Genomic DNA, 26,243 nt, shown 5'->3' with positions numbered 1-26,243 from the left:
GCCATGTGCAAGGAAAAGATATCTTGCTTCACTGAGAAAATAGATAATTTTGTGAAATATTGGCTATTTATCTGTCAAAGTGGGCCATTATACATTTAACCACAGTAAGAAGCCACCGCGCACCTCTGATTCTCTTCATTTATGCTTTAGTGGAGGTTTTTTTTTTTTTTCTTTTGAGTCTTGTGTGAGGCTGATCCAAATTCTGTATTTGAATTTACTTTGGATGAAACTAGGAATATGAAAATATTAATCAGGAGAATAAAATTAAAAGAATAAAAGTAGAATGCATAGTCAGGCCAAATGCATTTTTTAATTGAAAAAAATATGAACCATTCAGAAAACAATGAAGAAGAAGGGAATAGAAAATAGCATGAGTAATCTCTTTCTCTCCATTGCTTCTCCTCACCCCTGCTGAGTGGCATCTAATGCTGCAGACATGAACTGTTCTGGTATTTGCGTTTAGGATCCATTATTCTGTGTAGAACATTCAAAATGCTGAAAGGATTTTTAATGGTATGTTGGAATAAGTATAGAACTGATTATCAGAAGACTTGCTTTTTAAATCTTGTTCTATAGTCTGCATTATATGAATTATGTGACCCCCAGTTGAGTCATTAAATCTTTCTGAGCCTTGACTGCCTCATTTGAAAAATGAGAATAATAAAAAATATTCTTGTTTCCTCTGTTACAAAGTTGTAATAAGCGGCAAATAATTTAATGTATGTGAATGCATACTGCAAACCAAAAGGACTATAAATGATTATTATTTATGCTTCAATGCATGCATTGAACATGCTCTGTATAATCTGTATTTTCAGAAACTCACCCTCCATCATGTTGACATTTGCTAATTTTAAATCATGCTGCAAATGAATGGTTCAGATTGGAACACCTGCTATCATCATTTTTTAAGAAAATAACTATCATTTGATTTACAAGAACATTTTATCTTAATAAGTTCAGTTCAGCATTTATTAGCATGTATTAGCCTGAAATTCCCTTAACAGAATATCATACTTGACTCTTATCTCAGATATCAGATTAGTAACTATATTTTATTCTCAAACACGATAGTCAATAGGCATAGCTGACCTTCATAATTCTCCTAATTTTCCCAGGAGTCCTTAAAAATTGTAACATTTAAAAATAAATAAAAAATAGTTTGTCTCAAGAGAATGCAAACTTTTGGACATATGTCTGTATTAGGTAATATCTTCTGAATTATGAAAATAGGATAACTACATTTTTTAGGCAATAGCCTTGTTTTAGACTACTACTTTGTTCTAAAAAGAATACAACAAGAAATATTATAGGAAAGTTTCTTAAAATGAACTTGAAAACCAGAACACAAACAAAGTAATTTCCATTTTCAACAAAGTTATATTTGTTGAATTAGGTATCCAAAAACAGTTGTGACAGTAATGTGGAACTCACACTCACAGCATTCAATGAGCATTTAGGAAAAACTGCATGTTAATAGACCTTTAGAAGAAAGAAAGAAAATAGATGTTTGACTATTGCCCTTACGAAGTCATTGGATAGCAAGGTATAGACATAGAAAAGAAGTGTACAGTACTATGTTTCTTGGCTAAAATAAATCTAATTTTAGTCTATATTTGTTTAGGGACAAAAAAGACACCTGAATAAATATGTTAGCTCAGGTGAGGTTATGCATGACTTAGATAGAGGGAAGGTTGTAGAGTAGATGAACCACATAAGCAAATACAGCATCAAAACAAAAAAAGATTTATGAACCCCTGTTCTTTAAAAAATATATTGTTACTTGCTACCTACCCAGACTTTAGTTTTAAATCTCTGAGAATATGGTTGTATGAAATGAAGAAAATTTAAAGAGCTACTGGAAAAATCATCATTGCCTTTGAATGGAACCAAATGGAACCTAATAATTTTTATTATTTTAAAACTCCTTGAAAGACCAATATTCATTTTATAGTTTTCATACTTCATAATGAATATCATGGTTTCCACAAATTTGTTTTTTTTCTGGCCTAAAGGAGTCTTATAGATTTTTAAAAATTTGTTCTAATTAGTTATACATGACAGTAGAATGCATTTTGACACATCATACATAAACGGAGTATAACTTCTCATTCTTCTAGTTGTACATGATGTAGAATCACACTAGTCATGTATCATACATGTACTTAGGGTAATGATGTCTGATTCATTCTATTATCCTTCCTACCTCTATACCACTTCTGCTCCCTTCACTCCCCTCTGCCTAATCCAAAGTACCACTATTTTTCCCTAGCTCCCTTCCCCTTAATTGTGAATTATTAGCCACATATCAGAGAAAACATTCAGCCTTTGGTTTTGGGGGATTGTCTTATTTCACTTATCATCATATTCTCCAGCTCCATCCATTTACCTTCAAATACCATATTTTCATTCTTCTTTAAGGCTGAGTAATATTCTGTCACACACACACACACACACACACACACACACACACCATTTTCTTTATTCATTCATCTGTTGAATTCATTTTGCCCCAACTTGAAAAGTTTTGAAGTTATGTATTTTCTAAGCTGGAAATCCCAGAAATTATGAGTGGTTTCTAAAGTGTGATATTGAAATAATACTTATAATTTTTAGATTCTTTTATTTCTTTTAAGTATGTCTCCCTACAGAGCATAGAAAAATGTGCTATACACAAAAATTAAATGAAACCAAACATTGGTATTCTCTTTTAAAGAAAGTCTTTTAATGACCTGATTTTCTTTCTTAGCATGGTTTAGCATTTCAAAGGTGATACTGCTGAACTTATAGCATAATCTTAAACTCAGTTATGTTTTCTTTGTTGTTGTTGTTGTTTTTGTTGTGGTGGTGGTGGTGCTGGGTACTGAATCCAAGGCCATGTGCATGGGAGACAAGCAGTCTACCCACTGAGCTATATCCCCAGCCCTCAGTTATCTTTTAAGTGATATCAATAAATGAGTACTCCAAGGTTTGTTTCCTTTTGTCAAGAATCTTTATGTGGTTTTCACAATATCCATGTAACCACTGAACCAATGGACATATTCTATAAATAGTACAAGGACAGTGAGTATAAGAATGTTAAGTTTTCAGTCTTTGCCTGGGCCTTCAACATACCTTGGAATCATATGTGTGGTCCATATATGGAAGAGTCTTTAGAAATCATGAATCTACTTTAAACTTTGAAGATCATCCAGAAATATAGTACTTTGTGGGTACATGTAGTTCAAGGATAAATAGAGGAGTAATTTGCCATTTGTACCAAATTAAATCAGACTTTCAGTTCAATCAAAACAGCTTGCAGCTGGATGCAATAATCTGATTTCCTGACACTCAGAGAAAAAATGAAGCCCTCCAAAAGGCCCCTGCTGATCCTCAACATGAAATACAGTTTGCTGGCAATTTCACTCAACCTCTGAATGCCTTCACATTTAATAAGCTAAAAAAATGCAAATAAAGCATAAGGTTAGCTGGAGATGACTCTCAGGTAGCATTTATTACAACTAAATGAAACACACAGCACAATACTTCTAAAGGATCACGCTCTTGTTCTTTCTCAAAGCAGCTATTTTGTTAAATATGCCATTAGATGAATCTCTGTATTAGTGTCCTGGGAGCACTGTTTTGACATTGGATGCGTGTAAAAACATAATAAAAGGCTTCAGAGAACAAATGCTGAAATTTCATGTGAATAACTTGCCATTTTCTTGGGAAGGTAATGAGACAGATAAATGTAAATCCTCAAGTGTCCATTAACTGTTGACTATTGGAGATAGCAAGGATACAAACTTACAGTTGTATTCAATTCTGGCAAATTAGTTCGATTTATAACAATTGATTTTATCTCTAGTCTTCCCACTGTATGAATTGATAAATGCAAGTCTTTTCAGCATCTTGAATGGACTTCCCAGAATTGAAAACTGCTGAATTAAGGACAAAAAGGCACAGAGTGATTTACTGACTCAAGAAAAGTTCTTGCATTTGAAATCTGAAACTCCTTCTAAGACTTATGAAGTTCCAAAACTGACCCTGCTTCCTTTATCAAAGACCTCATCCCCTTCTAAGTAAGGACAGAACTTTAGTGGAGAGGCCAAGGGTCAATAGGACATGGTGCAGAGGATGAGTTCTCAGCTGAGGGCAATGTTATGATTTGGATCTGGAATGTCCCTCCAAAGTTAATGTTCTGCATGCAGCAATGTTCAGAGGTGAAAGGTATGGGGGGTTATAAGGACTCTGACCTCACTGGAAAATAAATTCACTTGGTGGATTAATTATTTGAATTGACTACTAGGGAATGTAGGCTGGTGGTGGGTGTGGTTGGAGGAAGTAGATCACTGGGGACATGGCTATGGTGACTACATTTGTCCCTGGACACCCTCCTCCCACCTCTGCCTCCCCACCCCCAACCTCTGTTTCCCGACTTGGCCATAAGCAGAGTAGCTTTCCTTTGTCATGCTCTTCTGCCATGATGTATCTGCTGTGGAGTTGGCTGACCATGGACTGAGACCTCTGAAACTGTGAGCCAAAATATATCTATCTTTCTCTAAGTTGTTCTTGTCAGATATTATGGTCACAGCAATGAAAAGCTCACAGAAGGGACTCTCCTTCCTTTGTTTTTGGACCAAGAAAAGAGGTTCTCAGCCTTTTTTCCCCCCCAGTCAGGAAAAAGGAACAGAAAAGAACTAGAACACTCATACAGGGCAACTGAAGAAAAATGAATGAAATGATTAGGAAGTTGCAAACAGAGCTAAAGGAAGACAGAAAGGCATGTTGAAGCATCCAGTCCATGACAGCAGTGGGAAGCCACAACCAGCATTAGCCTAAAGGTTCAAGGAGAGCCGATGGTTAGGAGAAGCCGGTGAGAGATGTAGAATTTCACACAAGATGTAGAGGGACTGTGGTTGTGGCTCAGTGGTAGCGCACTTGCCTGGCATGTGTGAGGCACTGGGTTTGATTCTCAGCACCACATATAAATAAATAAATAAAATAAAGGTCTATCAATGACTAAAAAGTAAATAAATAAATATGTAGTAACTCACAATTCATGGCCCAGCAAATAGAGCCTCAAGGCAGTAAATACCATGATGTTTGACTTTAACCTCTGATCTCTTACCAGTGCCCCACTTTGGTCCAGTTCTACTAAAACCCAGCAGCAAAATAACTCAGTTGAAGCAGTGTATAGAGGTTAGTAGTCTGACGTCCTAGAACAAGAGGGACAAGCTGGAAATGGATCTTGGGTCTGGGGTGTAAATAGTCTACCAATCACCCCATTACAGGGGCACTCTAACAGACTCACTAATGAAGATTGGAGAGTTCTAGAAGGTAGAGGAGAGCCTTGAGGTCACATTTTCTATGAGGATTCATGCTAACTGCTGTGTTGGTGTGCATTGACCTCCCCCTGCCCCCAGCCTCCTGCAAAATCCTGTGGATTAAACCCAGGGTAATGCTGGAAAGGGGAGAAGATGAGTCTTATGGTGTACATCATGTTGATATAATATTGAAGTGTTAAACCTTATTGAACTGGACTGGAGATTCCATTAACTAAAAGTGCGTGGGAAACTTTAGGACCTATTTAGGCTGCTATTAAGGGGGATGGGAAATGGGGATTCAACAGAGCATGGTTGTAGTCAATAGTTGTAAAAGAGAAAAATCATTATATGCTTATACTTCACTGAATTAAAACTCTCCAAAAAACTAGTTACAAAGGAAAACTTGGGAATAAAAGCACAAACATACAATTTATGTGACAAGTGACAATTTATGGGCTTCTGTTCTATTTGTGGCAATACTCCAAAGATGTGACCTGCATATTCTTGATTCTTATCTGTTAGAGGAAAGTCTGGGACCCAATACCTCTTTGCTTATAAAGTCCTGTCATGAAATTTTTATTCTAAAGTTTGGAATACTTCCTTTTTTCTCAAGAATTTCTAAGACAAATCACTCTCAAATATAGAAATTCTTATTAGAAACTTTAGGTTTTTTTTTTTTTATCTCAACAAAGAATTTATTTTCTATTTTGTCATGAACCTTCTCCCTATACTAACTTTTATGCCTTTGAAGCAATAATCAACTGGTGACCATCCAGTGGAAGAATCGGGAGAATCCCTTTTCCCCTTCAGAAACCCATGGGCACCTGTAAAAGTCCTCCCATAATAGAAGGTAAGCTCTTCGGAGTTGGTTGATTATTCACTGAGGTGTTAGCTAATAGTTTTCCATGACTCCTCTCTTTCCTGGCACTGGGAACACTGAAATGTCTTCTCTCCGTGGTTGAGCAGGGCCCTATAAATAGTTTGGACTAATAAATTATGGCCAGAAGTGCTATTTGTCATTTTTAGAACAAAGCATCTTCCCTGGAGAGTTTGGAGTTGTTCCTGCTGCACACTGTAGCCTCTTCTGATGAATATACCAGGGAGGGGAAGAGGTACAGTTTCTGGCAGTGAAGAAACATATACTTCTGCCTGAGAGATCTGTGAATGTACTCATCCAATTTGCAGATGTACAAAGCCACATAATATCTTAAGGTCACCTGAGCCCCTCAGTCAGATTGGGAGTCATGTTCATGGATGGACTTACAATGCAATAATGCTGTCACTTGCAGACAAAATTAGTCCCAGAATTCTCTATTAGTCTACGTGGGTGTCAGACACCTGTAACAAAATAAAAAACATCTTTTGGTAAAATAGTACAATTTTTTTATACAGTGCCCTTACTCTTAAATAGAAATGAACCAATCAATCCAGCTACCCTATGTTATGATTCTATTAGATTCCTTTTGTTTTCATACTCTTCTCGATTCCTTTTCAGTAAGAAGGCAAAGGTGTAGCTGTCTGGTGTCGGATTATTCCCAGAGGCTTCTTCAGACATCTGTGCCTCTATTCCCACTCCCCAATATCCACAGTGACAACCAAGACAGGATTGAAAGCTTGAAAACCCTTAGGAAAAACTGCAGAAATAACAGAAAACATTAGAAATTTCATTAAAAAAATCAATGAATTCCTTTTTAAATTTTCTAAGAACAAACGGGCTATTCTGTGTCACTATAAACTACTCCAAAACAATCAGGCAACAACATCTTCAACCTGATCTTTAAGCATTATATTTTTATTATTATCCTACCAATCATACACTCATATATTCTCCTTTAAAAAAGGGGCAAAGGTCAAATTAACATTCACTTTGACTATTACCCCTCGTCAGACTTCTCTCTTGGCCATTTTTAGAGGCCACATTATCAGGAATCTTTTGACTATCGAAGCTAAAATTTAACATGCATTTGCTTCGCATCAACCCTTATAGGGCAATTTTCCTGACGTTTAGTATTTCCAGTTCATCTGCCCCTTGGTTCCGTTCTCTGAGAACATTTATATTGGAGAATCTTGTTTCCTCTATGGAATATGAGCTGTCAGCACTCTTGTCACCTGTTAACATTAATTATCCTCCTCTCTAGGATAATTATCCTTTATACTTCTTGCCACCTGATGAATCCTGTCTCCAATATGACTCAGATAATCCCAGTTTTAGATTATCCTGATTACTGGTTTTTAAAGGACTCCTTTCCAAACTGTCTTTTGAAAAGGAAAATGGAATACAAAACTCCACCCCGTCCTCAGTTAAAATGCACGGAACCATTGTTATGTGACAGATTAGCTAAGAGCAGCTGGCCCTTTCTCATGCCAGTGGTGTCTGTAATACGATAACAGGATAGACAGAACCCCCATCCTCAAAAGAAAAATGAATGTGTCTTCTCTGAGTCCGAGTGTGGAGTGTGTCCTTTGCCACATTTCACAATGACAAAATACCAAATGCAAAAATATGGTGGGACAGAGAAGCAAAGGTAAAGATCCTCATCTTCTAACCTTCCTGTGTGGCTTTTGCATCATCTGTCTACGAGAGATGTGGTTTTCAGAAAATGAATTCCACCATATCTGAGATTGCTGCCATCTAATCTCCCAAACTATTGCCTTGTCTAGGAGCCGGGGTGAGATGCCACTGTGACTTCAGTTGAAGACAGAGAGTTCACTTTCAGATACCTGACTCATAATCAATGGCACATCTTCCCACACTGGGTATGGCTTAAAACTTGAGGCCTTAAATCTTAAATCTTGACCACCAGGGCTTCAGATATCTGAAACCAATGCCTTGGCATTCCAGATAATGTTACAGAATTTCACCTCAGTCAAGATTATCTTCAAACTTTTATTACAAAATTGCTCTGTAAAGATATCCTGACACATATATAAAAAATATTTTCTCCTCTAGAGGGTGAAAAAGCAAGAAGTTCAGTATATTTTGAGTAATAGATTTAAAAAATTAGATTTTTTCCCCCATTTCTAAATCTTTCCTGGTTGTCAGACGTTTTCATTGTTCTTAAATTTTGCAACTTAATTTACCTGGGACTGTGTTACAGGAGGCCTTCCCTGGGAGCATCTGCCTTGGACAGGACTTAGGAGACTTGGGGAGGAAGGCAGAAAACACCTATTAACATGCTTCTCATTTACTTGCACTTTATGCTTCTCCCATGGTTCTTCTTGGCTCTCTCTTTGGCTTAAAAATTTAGATCCTCAGACTCTGAATTACAAGTTCTTCTTCTCAATGCTTCCTGGTCTCTGATCTTGTCATTTGTTATTTTCTCTGCTTATGACCCTCTCTTGATCAGCTTGTCCCAGGGACCAGCCCATGCTTATTTTCTACCCCACAAGAAAACAGAACCTGAACTCCTCTGTCCCCTTTATCCTAGTCTCTATTAATTGCCCTATTTATTTTGTTTTTACCTATGTGTAACCAACCCATAAAGTTTCATTCCTGACTAAAAACTTTATCTCTTGGATTTGAAGAATTTATGATCCTGACTACCTCTATAACTAACTTCCTCATTTGTGAACTTGTAAATCCACCATCATATTCACGGCCATGTTGCCAATTCCTTGCTTTGCAGCTGATATTGCAGAAGTACTGGTACCATAAAAAGAAAAGACCAGCCTCAGGGGAAAAATTATTCCCTTAACAATTCATAAACAGTTGGAAATTTTTTTTTTCCAAAAGAAAGAAGGAAAGAAGGGGGGGGGAGAGGAAGAGCAAAGGGAGGGACTGAGCCCGTGGTTTTTCATCTCTACAGTGGTTATTCTCAACTTGTTCCAAGCACACATTTTCTAGTACAGAACAAGATTACATCGACATTTCAAAGGGATAATAAAGCATCACTGTATGTAAGTCAGATTAGTTATGCTATGAGGAAATCATGAATATATTTCAAATGTTCTTTTTGCATGGATTTAAAGATGTGTTAAAGAGGGATCTCTTTTTAAGGACTGGATTTATAGCAAGTAGGGGTCTCCAGAGGATGGTTGGTATCCCAAAATATTACAATCTCTTTCTGTCTCAGATTTGCTTAAAGACCCAAAAGATGAAGAACAAATCCATAGGTGATTTCGATACAATGCTCATGTTGAAGAGAAGAAATCAACAGAGTGCAACTGTAAAGCAATTGAACTGTTTCCTTTGTAGCTTTTCCAAACTGCCCTAAGGGACAACTCTTTTCCTATTCTCTTGAAGAAAATTATAAGTTTACCCACAATGATCAAGCTCCTAACCTTGAAGGTCATCTTTTATATGTAATATTTACCATGGCACCATATAGGGATTCTCCATAGTCTCTTACCAAGTCACTGTTAAGATTCCCTTCAAAGTTTCTCTTACTTGCTTATTTTCCCAGGAGTCTCTCTACCCCTAGGAAGCTCATGCATTTTTGATGTGCTAAGGAGGAATGCAAATGCACTTACATTTGACTTTCTTGTTTTTATCACCATCATGCCAACCTCTCCTGATATGAAGAAACTTTGATCTTGGTCATTCCGTTAAAACTAGGCAATGTGTAATAAGCTCTTTGATGGTTTCCCTGGGGTCTGTCTCATGGGCAAATCTAATCTTTATTTTTCTGATTCTGAGTACTTTAGGAAGAGCTCATTTTCCAGACCTGATTGGAATTAGATTAAAACCATTTCCTAGCTGTGTAATATTGGTTGAAGTCATTTTGGATATTTCCAGTCCAACTCTGGTAAAAGCTTCTGTTATTCTATTATCTCCTTCCCTCATTGTGGTGAACTCAAAGCTGCAGATTGAGATGGTGATTTCCAAATATGGTAGAAATCTTGATTCTTCAATGTTTTTGAAGAATCACTTTTTTTTGTATTAAGTCATTAAATTTTAGGTTTGTCTCTTGTGGTAGCAAGGCTAAAATGATGAGTTATTTTATGTTCAATTTTATTTTGTTCTTTTCAGTTAGATATTGGGTTAAAGGTTCTAAGATTGTTTTTGGTCACCTCCTCATAAAGTACTTCATTCCATCTAGGTTTCCCTCTGAAATGGAAAAGTAGTTATCACAAATTTCTGTGTTCTAAGTCTATTGTGGCCTTATCCCCTTACATTTTCATGTATAAGAAAATAATCTTTAATAGTGTTTGTAAATTTTTTTAAAAATATGAAACCTTCCTGTTCTCTGTACTTTTTTAACCCAACATGTCCTTCTTTCCTTCCCTTTTCTTTCTCCTTTCCTCCTTTCTTTTTAAATATATTTTAATTTGTTCTTATTATGTTTACATGAGAATAGAATATATTCTGATATATATATATATATATATATATATATATATGATATATAACTTCTCATTTTTCTGTTGTATATGGTATAGAATTACATTGGTTGTGTAATCATATACGCACATAGAATAGGAATCCAATTCATTCTACTATATTTCCTATTCCCATTCACCTTCCCTCCCTTCATTCCCCCTCTGTCTAACCAAAAGTACTGCTATTCTCCTACCCCCAATTGTGAATTAACGTCTTCATATCAGAGAAAACATTTGATCTTTGGGTATTTGGGATTGGCTTGTTTCACTTAGCATGATAACCAGAAATCCATATGTAGCCAAATGAAATTAACCCCTGTCTGCACAAAACTCAACTCAGAGTGAATCATGGACCTAGGCATTAGACTAGAGATCTTGCACATAATGGAAGAAAAAGCAGGCTAAAATTTACATCATATTGGATTAGGAACTGACTTCTTTAACAAGACTCCTAAAGAGCAAGAAGTAAAATCAAGAATCAACAAATGAGATCGTATCAAACTAAAAACTTTCTTCATACAAAGGAAACAACCAAGAATGTGAAGAGAGAGCTCACAGAATGGGAGAAAAATCTTTTCCTACTGCACATTAGATAGAATATTAATCAACAGGATATATGAAGAACTCAAAAAACTTAACACCAAAACAACAACAACAACAACAAATAAATCAATTAATAAATGGGCAAAGGAACTGAACAGGCACTTCATGGAAGAAGAAATGTGATCAGTCTACAAATATATGAAAAAATGTTCAACATCTCTAGCAGTTAGAAAAATGCAAAATAAAATTACACTGAGATTTTATCTCCAGTCAGAATGGCAATTATCAAGAATACAAATAACAATGCTGGTGAAGATGTGGGGAAAAAAGGTCTATTCGTATATTCCTAGTGGGATTGCAAATTGGTGCAACCACTAAGGAAAGCAGTATGGAGATTCCATGGCCCACTCAGTGTTTATTCGTTTCTCCTATGGGGTGGTGAGAGGATTGGAAGGAAGACAAACAAACATAAAATATAGAAAAATCGGGACTCAGTGGATCAACCAAATCCCTGATAAAAGAGAGACTGACCATGAGCAGGCTCTACATATTTATTATATAGGTATCCACATCAAAGGGATTCATTGTAAGAAAGTTACTTAAACAGAACCAAGGTTTGAAAAGCCCAATTACAGCCATCAGTTTGTGCCCACAGTTCTCCACCGCTGGATGGCTGGCATTTGAACCTTAGGTCATGAACTGATAAACTCCATGGTAACCACAGAATTTCCCCTTTGAACAGGGTGTCACCATACAACTGAGTGATTTTCTTGGTGCCTTTGCATGGACAAATTCCCAAGAGAGGTGTCACCTCTGCCTCTGGGCAGTTCACAGACAATAATTCATTCACCACTCCCAACATCTCCCCTTTATTAATTTATTAAGTGTGAGTGATAAGCTATTATTTGATGTTCTCATATTTCCTTCCAGAAGATATGGCATCCTGTTATAACACAAAGAGAATTGGTAGCAAATACATATTTCCAAAAGTGTACCATATTGAATGTTTTAACATATTCTAAGGATTAAAGCCATTTGAATCATTAAGTATTTGTTCAGAAAGCCATGCAGGATCCACAAACATAGTGGCTGGAGACTTAGGGCTTCCCTGCTCTTTGACTGTCTGATCAGTTTGATGAGTCAAGTTCTTCAGTTTTCCCCATGTTGGCAGGTTGGCATTCTGGGTCCACAGATTCTTCTTCCCCTTCTTCTTCTTCTTCCTTCTCAGCTTCTTGTTCCCACTGGGAGTCAGAATCAACAAAACCAGTTTAAGATTCAGTTGTTTAAATTGCAGCTCCAATTCATCCATGATAATGTAGAATGGTACATTCTACTACCCAGATGGGATGAGCTGCACATTCTGGATAGATACAAGCATGTCCTGTACCCCACATTATCCCTGGATCTGGTCCACTTCATTGTCCTATTGATAAGTCTCTTCTCCAGACTAAGCTTGATGGGCCTATTGTGGTGGGATTCATGTGTCGCTTAGCAGCAGTGCAAACTTTAACATGACAAGTTAAAAATTTAAAACAAAATTAGCATGATTCAAACAATTTTGAGTGGGGTTCTGTCTTCCTCTTTTTGTTTTTTAAATAATAACTTGAGGGACAAGTGGGCCCCCTTTACAATAACTTGGCCTTGGGGATTATAAAGTTTACATGGAAAAAACAAAATGAAATTAACAAGATTTAAAACACTCTGGGCTGGAGATATAGCTCAGTTGGTAGAGTGCTTGCCTCACATGCACAAGGCACATGGTTCAATCCCCAGTACCAAACCAAACCAAACAAAACCATATTCAGTTAATACAGTAGCTATGAACCAAGGAATATGATTTTTTATAATTTCAAATTTTTACTTAACTATATATATTTTTGTTTTAAGATCGCAGTAATTTTTATAACAAAAATTTATTTTTGAACTTAATTTTAAATGAATGTGAATAGTTATCATAAGATGGAATAAGATGAGAGGCAGGTCTTAACTTAGGTGAGGTGAACTCTTGACAAATCATAGGTAAGGTGTTTTATTTTTGAAACTGATTTTAGTCTCACTTTTTTAAAAAAATATTATTTTATAAAGTTTTTATGATCATTTTTTTGAGTCTCCATGAATCAGTTAACTCAATTTCGTACCACATCTGAAACATGAATCAAACAAGTTAAGAGAGCTTTTAACCTTTTGTGAGAAAGTGGCAAAATGTCTTTATATTCCATTCATTCTGTCAATCTCTAAGTAAACCAGGCTCTCCTTATTAACCTTTTAAAAGATGTATTTAACTTCCCATCACAGTGTAAAGAGTAACAAAAATCTTATAACTTATGACAGATTATTTTTATTTTAATTACTTTAATTACTGTGATCTTAAAACAAAAATATATATAGTTAAGTAAAATTATTTTATCTAGTACCACATACAACACATAAATAAGTTTTTAACTAAATTTGTTATTTTTATATAAGTTTGTAAGAGAACACTGTTACAGAGCAGTTTAGTTTGGAGAACACAAGCTTGATAAAATGTTCTTTTACATCTTTAAAAACTTGTATACTTAGGAAATAAGAACACATTTAGTATATAAAGTAGCTAGCAACAGCATCACAATTTCAGTGATGTTTTTACATTAACAAAGTTTAGCTAAGAAAAAATTTGAATCTGGAAAGTAATTTAATACTTTAAAATGACAATTGTTGTTTAACCAGAATTTAACAAATCTTAATTTCTTTGATAGTAGTTTTTCTAAATAATAAAACTTTATACAAGACATTGTTTTGTTGGAATGAGAATTGATTAATGTTTTAAGAAATTCTTATTACTTTAACACATAAAAAGTTAAACTTTTGGTTTATATCAGTACATTAATATTTGACCTTAGGGAAAAAACTTTGAATAGCTCCAACTGTTTATGCTAATTATATATATAATCAACTTAGTTACACATTTTTTGAATTTACACTTCACAAACCCTTTGCAACTTACTCCACTTTAATAAGGTGAAATACTTTTAGGTTATTTACAATACTCTAATTGAAACACAGCTGAAACATTTGGACTCTTTGAATATAGAATTATACCTGTTAAAGTGTTAACTCTTAGTAATTTTGTTTTCAATAAAGAGACAAAGCAGTCTTAAAACTTTTTTATTAAGAAATTTATGAAAACACATCCAATGTTTAAATATATTTCCTTAAGGAATTTAAGAGAATAAGAGTATTTGATTTTATATTTAGCAGTTGCTGTTTTAGCACTTGTACTTTGTAAAATAATTAGATGTCTCCTTTAACAAATGCATTCATGAAGATTAGTCCCATTTGTGGTAAATCTAATTTACTTATTTTTAACTGTAAAAGCCAAGATACTAAACAAATGCAATTAACAGTATTCACCATCTCTTTCCTGTTGAAGAAAATTATTAGAAGCAATGAATATTATATTTTATAGAAAACAACACTTTAATAATTGTCTGACCACCTAGTGAAGCTTGTGAGTTATCGATGTTAAAGACATCTTTATTTTTATCTGTTTACCTAATTTAAACTTAATTTGCTTTTAAGTCACATAAATTAAAGAGAAAAATGGATCCAATTCTTAATTAATGAGCACCCATTTATCTATTTGTTAATTTTAGTACCACATACAACACATGTGCAGACATAATAATACACAATACCAATGGACACACATACACTGAACAGACAAAAACCAAAGGTTTTATAAGGTTTTGCAAGTGGAGTGCCACAGGTAGGAGTCAATGTTACAGATATTTATTAAAGCCTCTGTTAGATTTAACCTGTTAGAAATTAAAATAGAACCAATCATACTTTTGTATCATGACTTAAATGTAGCGTAGGCTTATGCAGATGGAAATGTCAGGTGCAAGATCCAACAACAGGGCTGGGGATGTGGCTCAAGCGGTAGCGAGCTCGCCTGGCATGCATGCGGCCCGGGTTCGATGCTCAGCACCACATACAAAGATGTTGTGTACGCCGAGAACTAAAAAATAAATATTAAAAAATTCTCTCTCTCTCTCTCTCTCTCTCTCTCTTAAAAAATTCTCTCTCTCTCTCTCTTAAAAAATTCTCTCTCTCTCTCTTAAAAAAAAAAAAAGATCCAACAACCATAAGGACACTGAAATAAAAGATTTCAGACAGCTGGCTTTTGTCCTGATGATTATTAGACCTTCCCCCAGCACAACCATCCCTGGAAAAATTGGCCTCTGAACAAATACAGAGTGTAAAAGACTCCGTAGTTAGATAAAATAAAACTAAGTAGAAAAATACATTAATTTAGGTGTGTAATATCAAATGTGAATTTACCATAAAATCATGAGCTCAAAAATATAGAATCTTAAAAACAAAAACAAAAACAGGAGTTCTTGAAAGAAGGAAAAAGATGACATGGCTGCAATTTCTAAAGAAGCATGCAAAATATCTTTACTAAATCAGAGCACACTTTTGGCTTAGACTAGAGTCAGTTCAGGTATTTAAAGAATATGAGAGCCTATAAAATCCTCAGAAAAGGTTTTCAAGAAAAGCAAAACTTGTACATTCAGATTCTTTCCATTTTTATCTCCTGATATTATAGTGTTTGGAGGGACGTTATTAACAGCCAGGTAAGCTAGGACAGAAGAAGCTAGGATTTAAATGCAATACTTTTTTATTTTTTCTCAGCCCCATCTGAGTCAGAAACAGCTTGATTTTAAAATGACACGTTTTTCCTGTGGTCTGTGTGGTGCTGTAGTTTATATGTTTTCCAAGGAAGCTGCAAAACTTCTCTTAAGGCTGGCTGTGGTCAGAGTTTTTATTATTTTCTCCCTTACCCCGGCCTGGTCTCAGAAGGCCAAGACTTCAACAGGGCAGGTACAGGGGCAGCAGGAGATGCTGCAGGCTGAAGACTCCAACTGCATCTTCAAAGCCAGAAACCAGATGAGGAGCCAAACATTCCATGCTACCACAAGATGAATCAAGACAATTTCATATTAAGGACCACAAAGTCAAAGTTTCTGCAGAAGCTGCATACCCAACACATGGCCCTTTACCAAGTATCTCCCAAATTTTTAAATCCAAGGTTTCCTCTTCTGGAAACCAAGGGAAAGTTTCAACAAGTTCTAAAAATTGTGCCAGTCTACACTTTATTTACAGGGCTGCCCCATGATTTAAGCATAATCTTAAGCATCCTAACAAAGAGCTCTCTTTCTTTAGTTTCAGAATGTCCCATGCTTTACCTCAAGCTATATATAAACTCACTCCTCCCCTTCCTTCAACCAATAATGTCTCTTTTTGAGGAGTGTCTACTCACCTTAATACAAATGTCAGTTCCCATGAGTGTATGGACCCCTGTTCCAGGCACCAACTGCTGCCCGTTTATTCAATTCCCTGAGTGGGGCAGTGAGAGGATTGGAAATTAGACCAACCAAACTACTCATGAGAGAGAGATTGAATTCATTGCAAGAAAGTTACTTTAAAACAGAACCGAGGTCAAAAATTTGAACAGCCCAATTATAGCCATCAGTTTGTGCCCCACAGTTCTCCACCCCTGGGTGGCTGGCATTTGAACCTTAGGTCATGAACTGATAAACTCCATGGTAACCACAGAATTTCCCTTTGAATAGCATGTCTCTATGCACCTGGGGGTGGTTTTCTTGGCGCCTTTGCAGCAAGAAATTCCCAAGAGAGGTATCACCTCTGTTTCTGGGCAGTTCATGAATCATGATTCATTTGTCCTCCAACCATGGAGATTCCTCAGAAAGCTTGGAATGCAACCACTGTTTGACCCAGTTATCCAACTGCTTTGTTTATACCCAAAGAACTTAAAATCAGCATACTACAGTGACACAGGCACATCAATGTTTATAGCAGTTCAATTCAAATAGCTAAACTATAGAACCAACCTAGGTGCCCTTCAATAGATGAATGGATAAAGAAAATGTGGTATATATACACAACTGAATATTATTCATTCAGAAAGAAGAATGAAATGATGGCATTTGCCAGTAAATGGATGGAGCTGGAGAATATCATCCTTTCCTCTTTCGTTTCTTTCTGCCTCTCTTCCTTCCACTGTTTATTTATGTTTTTCTTTTGACATTAGTTTCTGTACATGTTGTGCCTTGTTTTTGGAATTTTATTTTCCTCTTTTTCTTCCTTTCACCTGGAAAATCCTCACTCCATCTTCAGGAATCAAGTTAGAGGTAAGTTTTTCTACACAGCCTCCTCTGTCCCTGCCCAAACACTTCTACATTATTTGGAGCAGGCCTCTCTAGTGCACATATCCTTGTTGTGATAATTTCTGTTTCAATAATCTCTCTTCTGCTAAAATGCCATTCCCTTGAGGAAAGCAACCCTGCCTTCACCATTGCATTATTAGGGTCTAATGTCATGACTGTAACAAAGGAGATGAAAAAATTATTTTTAGAATGAAACATGACATCAAGAAAACCACCAATTTGCCTCATTATTATAAATATTTATGGGTATATTTGAAGAATGGAATTGCAGATTTGTGTTCACTTACCCAATTAAAAAATTTGAAAAGTTTTCTATGCTCTTATACATTTTAGAGGTGATATCTAAAAATTATAATCATACATTAAAATAGTTTTTAAGAAATACAGTTTTTAGTGATTGTGGATATCGATAATTTGAAATAAAACTAATATATCATTCTTAAAATGTATAAGTAAAATATAAATTTCATAGTGATTTTATTTAAATATAAATGAATAAGCTCATCCTTTTTCCTCTTCCTTCCTTCCTTACTAATTAATTTTTTATTTTATTGGTGCCTTAAAATTATACAAAATTTGTATATACACATAACATAATTTGGTTAACTTCATTACCCATTTCTTTTTTTCTTTTTGAAATTATGGTTTTAATCCCTTTCCCTCAAAAATTTATTACTGTAATATATCAGTTTGATAAGCATGTTGTTGATTATAGTTTGTTGGTGGTGGAGAATAGAATAATTAATAAAAATATTTAAATATAATAGCATGTTGCATACATTTATTATTTGTGTACTGAATTTTGTATAAGATTCAATAAACCAATTCATAAGCATGTACGATGTATATACTCTACTTCCATATACTCTACTCATATATCTCCTACATGTATAGTGTACATACACTACATTATGATTTTTTAATGTTTTATTTTTGATCATTAGATTCAAGATAATAAAATTTTTATACTAATTACTTATTTACATTTTTATCAAAGCAACATAAATATTGTAAAAAGTATAAGAGGCATTAAATGCAAACACAAATTTTATCAAAAGATTCATTTTTAAAATATAAACAAAGAGTATATATGTACATTATTGTGTTCAAAGGTTTTTGCTGATTATTATATTTCCTTGCAACTGATTATAGTATAATCAAATATTCTTTTTAGTGATTCATTGGCTGGCAGCTTAATTAAGCTCCCCTTAAATATTCTTGAAGGCAAATAATTAGAAACCACTTTATTTGCTAAATGATATGTTAGTTTTCTAGTTCATGTTACCATTTACTTTCTCACTTTCTTAGTAAAACAAGAAGACTGTACTAAGGTATATCAAATAAGCATAAGTTATCGATTTTATTTTATGTAGAGGCACCAGGCCTAACCTGCTGTATAGAAAAAATGATCAGGAAAATTAAATTATAGTTACTTAAATAGATTTTCTTGGAAAAAGATTTGATCAAAATGCTTTTGCCTTATTATGTTTTGAATACATATGAAATTAAATCACTGGAACTGCAAATTTAGGTAATTTTGTTTATGAAAAATATTTACTCTGTGTTGCAAAGCCATTCTCATTATTGAAAAAAAACCCTGCCAAATAAGACCTGATTTCTGTCAAGAAAATTCTGACTTAATTTTTTCAATTCAAACAGAAGTTCTATTAACAGGCGACTAGGAGACAGAGCTCTCATTTCTGAGACAGGTTGTCTTGGGATGAGTTTGCTGTCTGTGTGAAGCAGTGTCTCCCCACCTTAGTGTTTCCTACCGCTACACCATCTTTGCTCTCATGGAACTCTCCTTCAGAAGCAATGCACTCTTTGATGATAGCTAAGAAATGGCAGAGGTAAGGTTATTAAATGAAAATTGCTACCAGTCCTACACTGCTCTCTAATATATCTAAGTTGACAAAATTGCAACATGAACAAAAATAGAAAGTTCCTAGGGCCAGTGTCTATCCTTAACGGAAATACATAAAAGAGCAAAAGACACTGGAATGGTTTTTGCTTTCTTCGTAGTCCATCTCTGAAATTTCTAATTTTTCACAAATAAACACATATTATGTCTATTATGATCTGCCAGGAAATCATGAAAGGTGGCTTTCAACATTTAAAAAATGGTGCAATTTTCTTTTCAAATATTAGGGGGGAAATTTGGGTTATATGGCATTACACAAACCAGAAATCTCTAAAAATTATTATTTTAACATCTGGTTGAAATCTCAGGTTTTTTTTTAACTATGGTTCAAACACCCATCAGATTAAAACAGCTAAATGCAAATGTTGACTCCGGGTGAGATTAGTCTAAGTTTGCAAAAGGTTGTTTTGTAAATGTTCTTCCCATTAAAATGTGTGACTCAGCTGTGCCTTTGCAAAGAGTTATGATTTACATGTGTCAATACTGCCCATTCTTCCTCTATTGGATCCCATTAAGATAGCGAGCAAATGGCAATTTAGGGGCATTTTTGGAGGCATCACAATCAGCCTTATTAAGCAGGTTTTAGAGAATGGAGTATAAAAATTGATGTGGTACAACAAAATTGGGAATACTTTGCATTTAAAATGAGAAAAGACACTATTTTAGTATCTCTAATGATGCCATGTGTGTTACAATGAAACCAGTGAAGAGTTTGTTAATGTTAGCTTGACTAAAAAGAAGAAAATAAATGAAAGAAAATTTTAACCATAAATGAAAGAAAATTTTAACCAAGTATTTTTTTTCAGGTCAAATACTGCATATTTTAAAAATATAAAATCATCTATTAGCAATCACAAAACTAGGAAGTAGTTATTACCACTTTATAAATGAGGAAACTGAAAGTTAGAAAATTTAAGTTTAAAAGTGGTTTAAAGTCAACCAAATAGGAATGAATAGAGACAAAGTTTCAATTCCAGGTGACTTTTACTCCAGTGCCAATGTTTTGCCCAGTTATGCCATAGTTAACTATGAATATCACCTAACTCGGGATGATGGTGATCAATGAAAGAAAGAATAAAGCTTCTCTGAAATATCAAATGCCATTACCTACATGGCAGAATGACCGAAAAGATCTCCAACTTCAGTGGTTTAGACTCAGAGGGATAGAAAGAAATATATGCATGGCATCCAAGAAGAAAAAAATGCAAATAATAAGTTATTTCAAACAAGAGTATTCAAATCAGCAGGAGATGACACTGAAAATATATACAAAAAACATAGAAATGATAAAATTGCTAATCAGTCTTTAGTAAACTCAGCAGGCAATAAGTTCTGAAGAACTGCTAATGAATTATTAAACTGAAATGTGGCCCTGGATTAAGATAAAAAGGAGTTAGAACATGACGTCTACGAGATGATATGAAACAAATGTGACAATCAGCAACTTTGAAAATATTGTGAGGATGTTAAGGGGGTACTATCTGCTTCCTATGTTTCTACATCAATTATGCATTTTTAAGTAAACTTAAAGAGGTTCCTAATTAAGCTCCTTGTGCAGCTGTCAGAGGACTTTTTTCTTTATTTAGTACCAAGCTTAAAGTCTGTGATAAAACACCCATGATTGCAAATACCAAACGAAAGAGCAAATGAATTAAAGATGTGCCCAAGATTTTGAACACGATCCAGATAGCTTCCAAGTTGAGTTGTCTCCATTATCTTCAACAGTTCAGTTTGGAATTTTCCACTATCTTGTCCTCTTTCTTTTATTTCCACATAGATGTGTCTCTGTAGATAGGGTCAATTGTAGATGGTAAAATTATTAAACCGCCCAGAAGGCTTGCTACCCTCTGGGGAATGTCAGGACAGATCCTTGGAATAGAAACGTTGGGGGAAGTTGGCCGTCAGCTCTGAATCTTGGTGCTGATGCTGGGACTCAGTAATCCTGCGAGCCTCTAAAGGGGAAAAAGCTGTACCTGATTTCTCCTTTAATATGTCAAGAGCCATAGTGATATGATCAGACTACAGAGCTTTGCTTTATGTTCTAGGCATGAGAAAATGATGAGCAGGAAATCAAATAAGCCCCTCTGAACAAGGATGGCTGACAGGAAGCCAGGGGAGGAGATCAGAGGGATTTTGTGAAAACCAAGACAGGCAGAAATTGTTTTGGAAGCATTCTGCTAATTTTGGTCAGTAGAAAAACCCAATATGAGGAAGAATCTGAGATCACTGAGTATGGTACTTTGCTTCTCATTAACATTAAATAATAAGTTACCAGGCAGAGGGACAGCACCAGTAATTGGAAGAGGCATATGAATGAATTAATGTTGCTGGTTAATGATCCACCGAGAATGTTCAGGAAATCCAGGAAGCCACCAGTGAGCAGAAGTGGTCAGAGTCCTGGTGAACTGATAGAGGCCCACAGCCACCAGAACACTGCTGCTGTCACAGTGTCTGCACCCAACTACCAGTGTCTGGTAGTCATGGCTAGGGGAGACGCACAGGGTAGACTCAATCACAAAGAGGTTGATGGCTAGAAAGCAATGTAATAAGTATTTTAACCAGGGATAGTGAAGACTCAGAGGACAGCACATAGGATGGGGGCCCCTTGCATCCCTACTAAGAAGAAAATTTCTGACCTCTGGGAGGAAGATGCCATCTTAAGAAAATAAGGAGAGTGCAGGAGGAACCATAAAAGATTAGCATCTGCCTTAAAGAAATCCGCTTACTCCAAATAAGGCTTAGACTTGTAACTGGCAATCTCTAGTGGCCTCTTGGTGTCACCTGACCAGAACCCCAGAGCACAGAACATGCTTTGTTTTCGTTTAATCAGGAGTGTAAACGTTCCCTCATCTGAGAGACCTGAGGTATGTAACCAAGGGCTTCTCTGCAAATGCTGTGTTCTTCCTAGCTCAATTGTTCCACCTTTTTTAGGATGACCTAACTTTCCTCATGGTCCAGGATACTGGCATTAGTTATCAAAGAGAAGATTGGAGAAAAGAAAGAAGATATGACATTTACCAGATTTTCTTTATTAAAGGAAGGCTCTTGGGAACTGCCTAAGTTTGAGCTGCTAATGCTTCACTAGGTAGAAATCAGTTTCGTGGTCACGTGGTTTTCAAGGATGCTGGGAAATACAGTTTTTTTGTTTTTTTTTTAGTCACTAGGACAAGGTAAAAATTTACTTTTTCAGAATAAAGAGCGAATAGATGTTGGTATAAATTTAAGAACTCTGCTATAGGGTCCTGGATATGAGAAAATATAGAGAAGTGATCACAGATATATAGGTCATTTTATGATTCATTATTATTTCAGAGTTTCTCTCATTTGTCAGTAGATGGCAATTTTAGTGTATTTTTTTTGTCACTATAGGTATACCAAGGAGAAATTAGGAGAGTTATGACCCTTTCTGCTGCCTACACACCAAAGTCTGTCTTTTAGAGTTTTGATTTCTTTTAGGAGTTCAACATAGGAGAAGCTATTTAGTGTCATTAGCTGCATCTTCAACTTATTTAATTTTGCTTTGTTTTTAATCCTCCTCTTCCGCCTTTTTTCTTATTCCTCCCAACTTTAAAGGAAGCAATCAAACATTTTTTCCTTAATCCACTCCCCTCTAGGCTACCGATTTTTCTTCTCTTATCTGAAATTCTTACAAGAGTGGTCTTTGTTTTGTTCCCTGAAACCTGTCAGTATCTGTCTTTAATCTGAAGACTACTTTCTTTAGAAAAAGTAAATTTATTGAGGCATGAATTCACAACTTTTACATACTTCTTTTGATAACTTACATACTTCTTTTGATAACTGTTGACAAAGAAAAGACATTACCTGTTTTGAGTGTATCAGTCAATGGTATTTGTAGGAAATTAATAAAGTTGTATAACCATCACCATTGATCAGTTTTAGAATATTTCAATTATGCCAATAAGATTCTCATGCAATTTACTGTTGATTTGTATTTGCTTCTCCTCCTTACCCCAGGAAATTATGAATTGACTTTCTGATTCTACAGATTTGTGTTTTGGGTATATTTTATATAAATTGAATCATGTAATACATGGTCTCTGTGTCTTCTTTTACTGGGCATGATGGGTGTTTTGTGTTTCTCTAACATAACTTGTGTCAGTACTTCCTTCCTATCCATTGTCAAACAATATTCCATTGTGTAACATCACTGTTGTCTATTCATTCTGCAGTGGATGGACATGCAGGTTGTTTCCAATTTGGGTCTATTAGAATAATGTTGCAAAGAACATTTGTGTCTAAACCTTTCTGTGGGCATATGTTTTCAATTCTCTTGAGTATATACCTCAGAGAAATCCTGGTTCATTAAGTCAATTTATGTTTAATATTTTGAAGAGCTTCCAAACTGTTTTCCAAAGTAGCTGTGTGACTCTACTTGGGCTACATAAATCACAGACTTGGTGGCTTAAACAACAAAGATGTATTTTTCTCATCATTTTGGAAGTGTAAATCCAAGGTCAAGGTAAGAGCAGGCGTGGCTTCTTCTGAAGCCTCCCACCCTTGGCTTGCAGATGGCTGCCTTCTCTCTGTCTTTATATGGCTATTCCTCTGTATGCATGTGCTGTTGGTGTTTTTCTCTGTGTCCAAATTGCCACTTCTTATAAGGATACCTGTTATACTGCATTACAATCCATGCTAGCCTCCTCATTTTATCTTAACCACCTCCTTAAAGGCCTTATCTCCAAATGCAACCTGATGTATTAGGGGTTAGGGCTCCAACGTACGAATTTTGAGCATAACGGTTCAATTATAACAGTGTCTATGCTTTTAAAATTTTACTAGAAATATATTTCTAGCAAATTTATCCACATTTTTAGGGACATTTGTTTTTATCTTTCTTTTTTATTGTAGCCATTCTAGTGGGTCTGATTTGCTGTCTTGTGATTTTCAGTTGCACTTCTGTAACAACAAATGATGTTGAATACCTTTTTATATGCATTTTGTATATCTTCTTTGATTAAATGTTTGTTCAAATCCTTTTCCCACTTTTTTATATGGATATTTGATCAGAAAAGCTGTATGACCACTTGTAGTCTCCTTCTGAAATGCCTATATGACAAAGAAACACCTTAAAAAGTAAGGAGACCACTAGAATGGTACTTTTAACACATCAAATACATGAAAATCACATTCAAAGGTTCTGCAAATACAGTTATTATTACTACATTAACCAGCATTTCTTCCTGTCTCCAAACATTTGGTTTCTGAGCTACCAAGTCTGAGTCTTGAGGATATCCTGAAGCATCCTTTCAGCATGGAAATATTCTATTGCTTAAGAACATGCTACCTTTTCTTACTTTCCTTCAGAATTCATGTCTGATAATTACCACTCTAACCTGGCAAAACTGATTTCCTATCATGGATAGACCTTGGAAGCTAGGATATTCATTTCCCTGATCTTGGTCAACAGAAACTTGCTTGGTTTGCGGTGTTAGACCATACCTGCTTTTCAAAATGTTAACTACTAATCAATAGCTGTTATTCAGAATTTAAATAAGAGATGAAACATTGACCTACATGCTGACATGTATTAATTGACTGAATGTGTGTAATTTTCAGTGGTTGTTTTTCCTCTTCTCTGGGTTCCTGGAACATCACTGCCATTTATTTCTATCCTAGTCTTGTTGTTTTTATTATAATGCAGTTAAGATAAAAATGAGCTCTTACATCTATCTAGGTTCTGAATTTGAATTCTATAGGCATTAAAATTTGCCACTCACAGCCTAAACATCCTAACACTGGGGCAAAGTCAGTTGTATCTCTTGGATCTTTGAGCAGTCTCTCAAACAATTTCCCATATAATTCCTCAAATAATAACATGTTCAAGAAAACATACTGCTGCCGAGTCTGATGGCACACGCCCATAATCCCAGTGGCTTAGGAGGCTGAAACAGGAGGATCTCTAGTTCAAAGCTAGCCTCAGCAATGGTGAGGCACGAGGTAACTTAGTGAGACTCTGTCTCTAAATGAAATATAAAATAGTGCTGAGAATGTGGCTCAGTGGCCGAGTGCCCCTGAGTTCAAACCCTGGTAGCCTTCACCCTCACAAAAAAAAAAGAAAAAGAAAACATAGTGTTATAAATTCACAATGGAAAGGCTATAAATAAATATACATTATAATAATACATATAATATTATAATATGTATATTAATTTTTATATTTAGTGTTACATACTCATCACAAAGAACAATGCCCAACATGTAGTAAACATTTAAATATTGCTTAGTGCTTGACAAAATATTATGTGATGCCATTAGTTACTGTGCTCCCTATTTCCAACCCATCATCAAGTACCATCAAATTAGGCTAAATGATTCTCTGTCAAATAACTTCTCCCCATATTTACTACCATGTTAATCCAAATTACCACGTGTCTTAATAAGATGATGAAGAAGCCTTTTGATGGATCCCAGCCTCAAGAGTGGTCCTTCTCCACACTATTTTTCACAGGGTATTCAGGATGTGCAAGTGTGATCATTCCCACTCCACTGCCACACAGGTGCCAGTTCTTTGCAGTTAGCATTGGCATAATGCATAGAACATAGTCTATAGTATTATTTGATGGATGAGAAAAGACTCACTGAGTCTTGGTGGAGAAACCCTGTTAGAATTCTATTGACATTTGCAGTTCTCACTGGATGCTGACAGAGTTTCCTGTGGATCCATCACTTTCACAGAAAGGACAAAGAAGGCTAGGGGCTTGTTTCTCAGAGTAGATCCATATAGACTAAACAAGAGTCCGTCTTTAGAGGGGCCCTTTTTCTACCCCGAAGCCTCAAGGGTTCCAAGGTCATTAACCCTCTACTTCTTGCTAGAGTCCCATGGCTTCTACTCATCACGCTGTTACAGAAGTAAGTTTGGGAAAGTGGAGGACCCAGCAAGAAGGAATGAATGAGAATGGTTAA

The sequence above is a fragment of the Marmota monax genome, unplaced genomic scaffold (assembly GCF_021218885.2).
Source record: "Marmota monax isolate L192 unplaced genomic scaffold, Marmota_monax_Labrador192_F-V1.1 WCK01_AAM20220418_F8-fsc00040, whole genome shotgun sequence".
Taxonomy (NCBI): Eukaryota; Metazoa; Chordata; class Mammalia; order Rodentia; family Sciuridae; genus Marmota; species Marmota monax.
The sequence above is the reverse complement of the archived record's forward strand: the minus strand, read 5'-3'. Positions refer to the sequence as shown.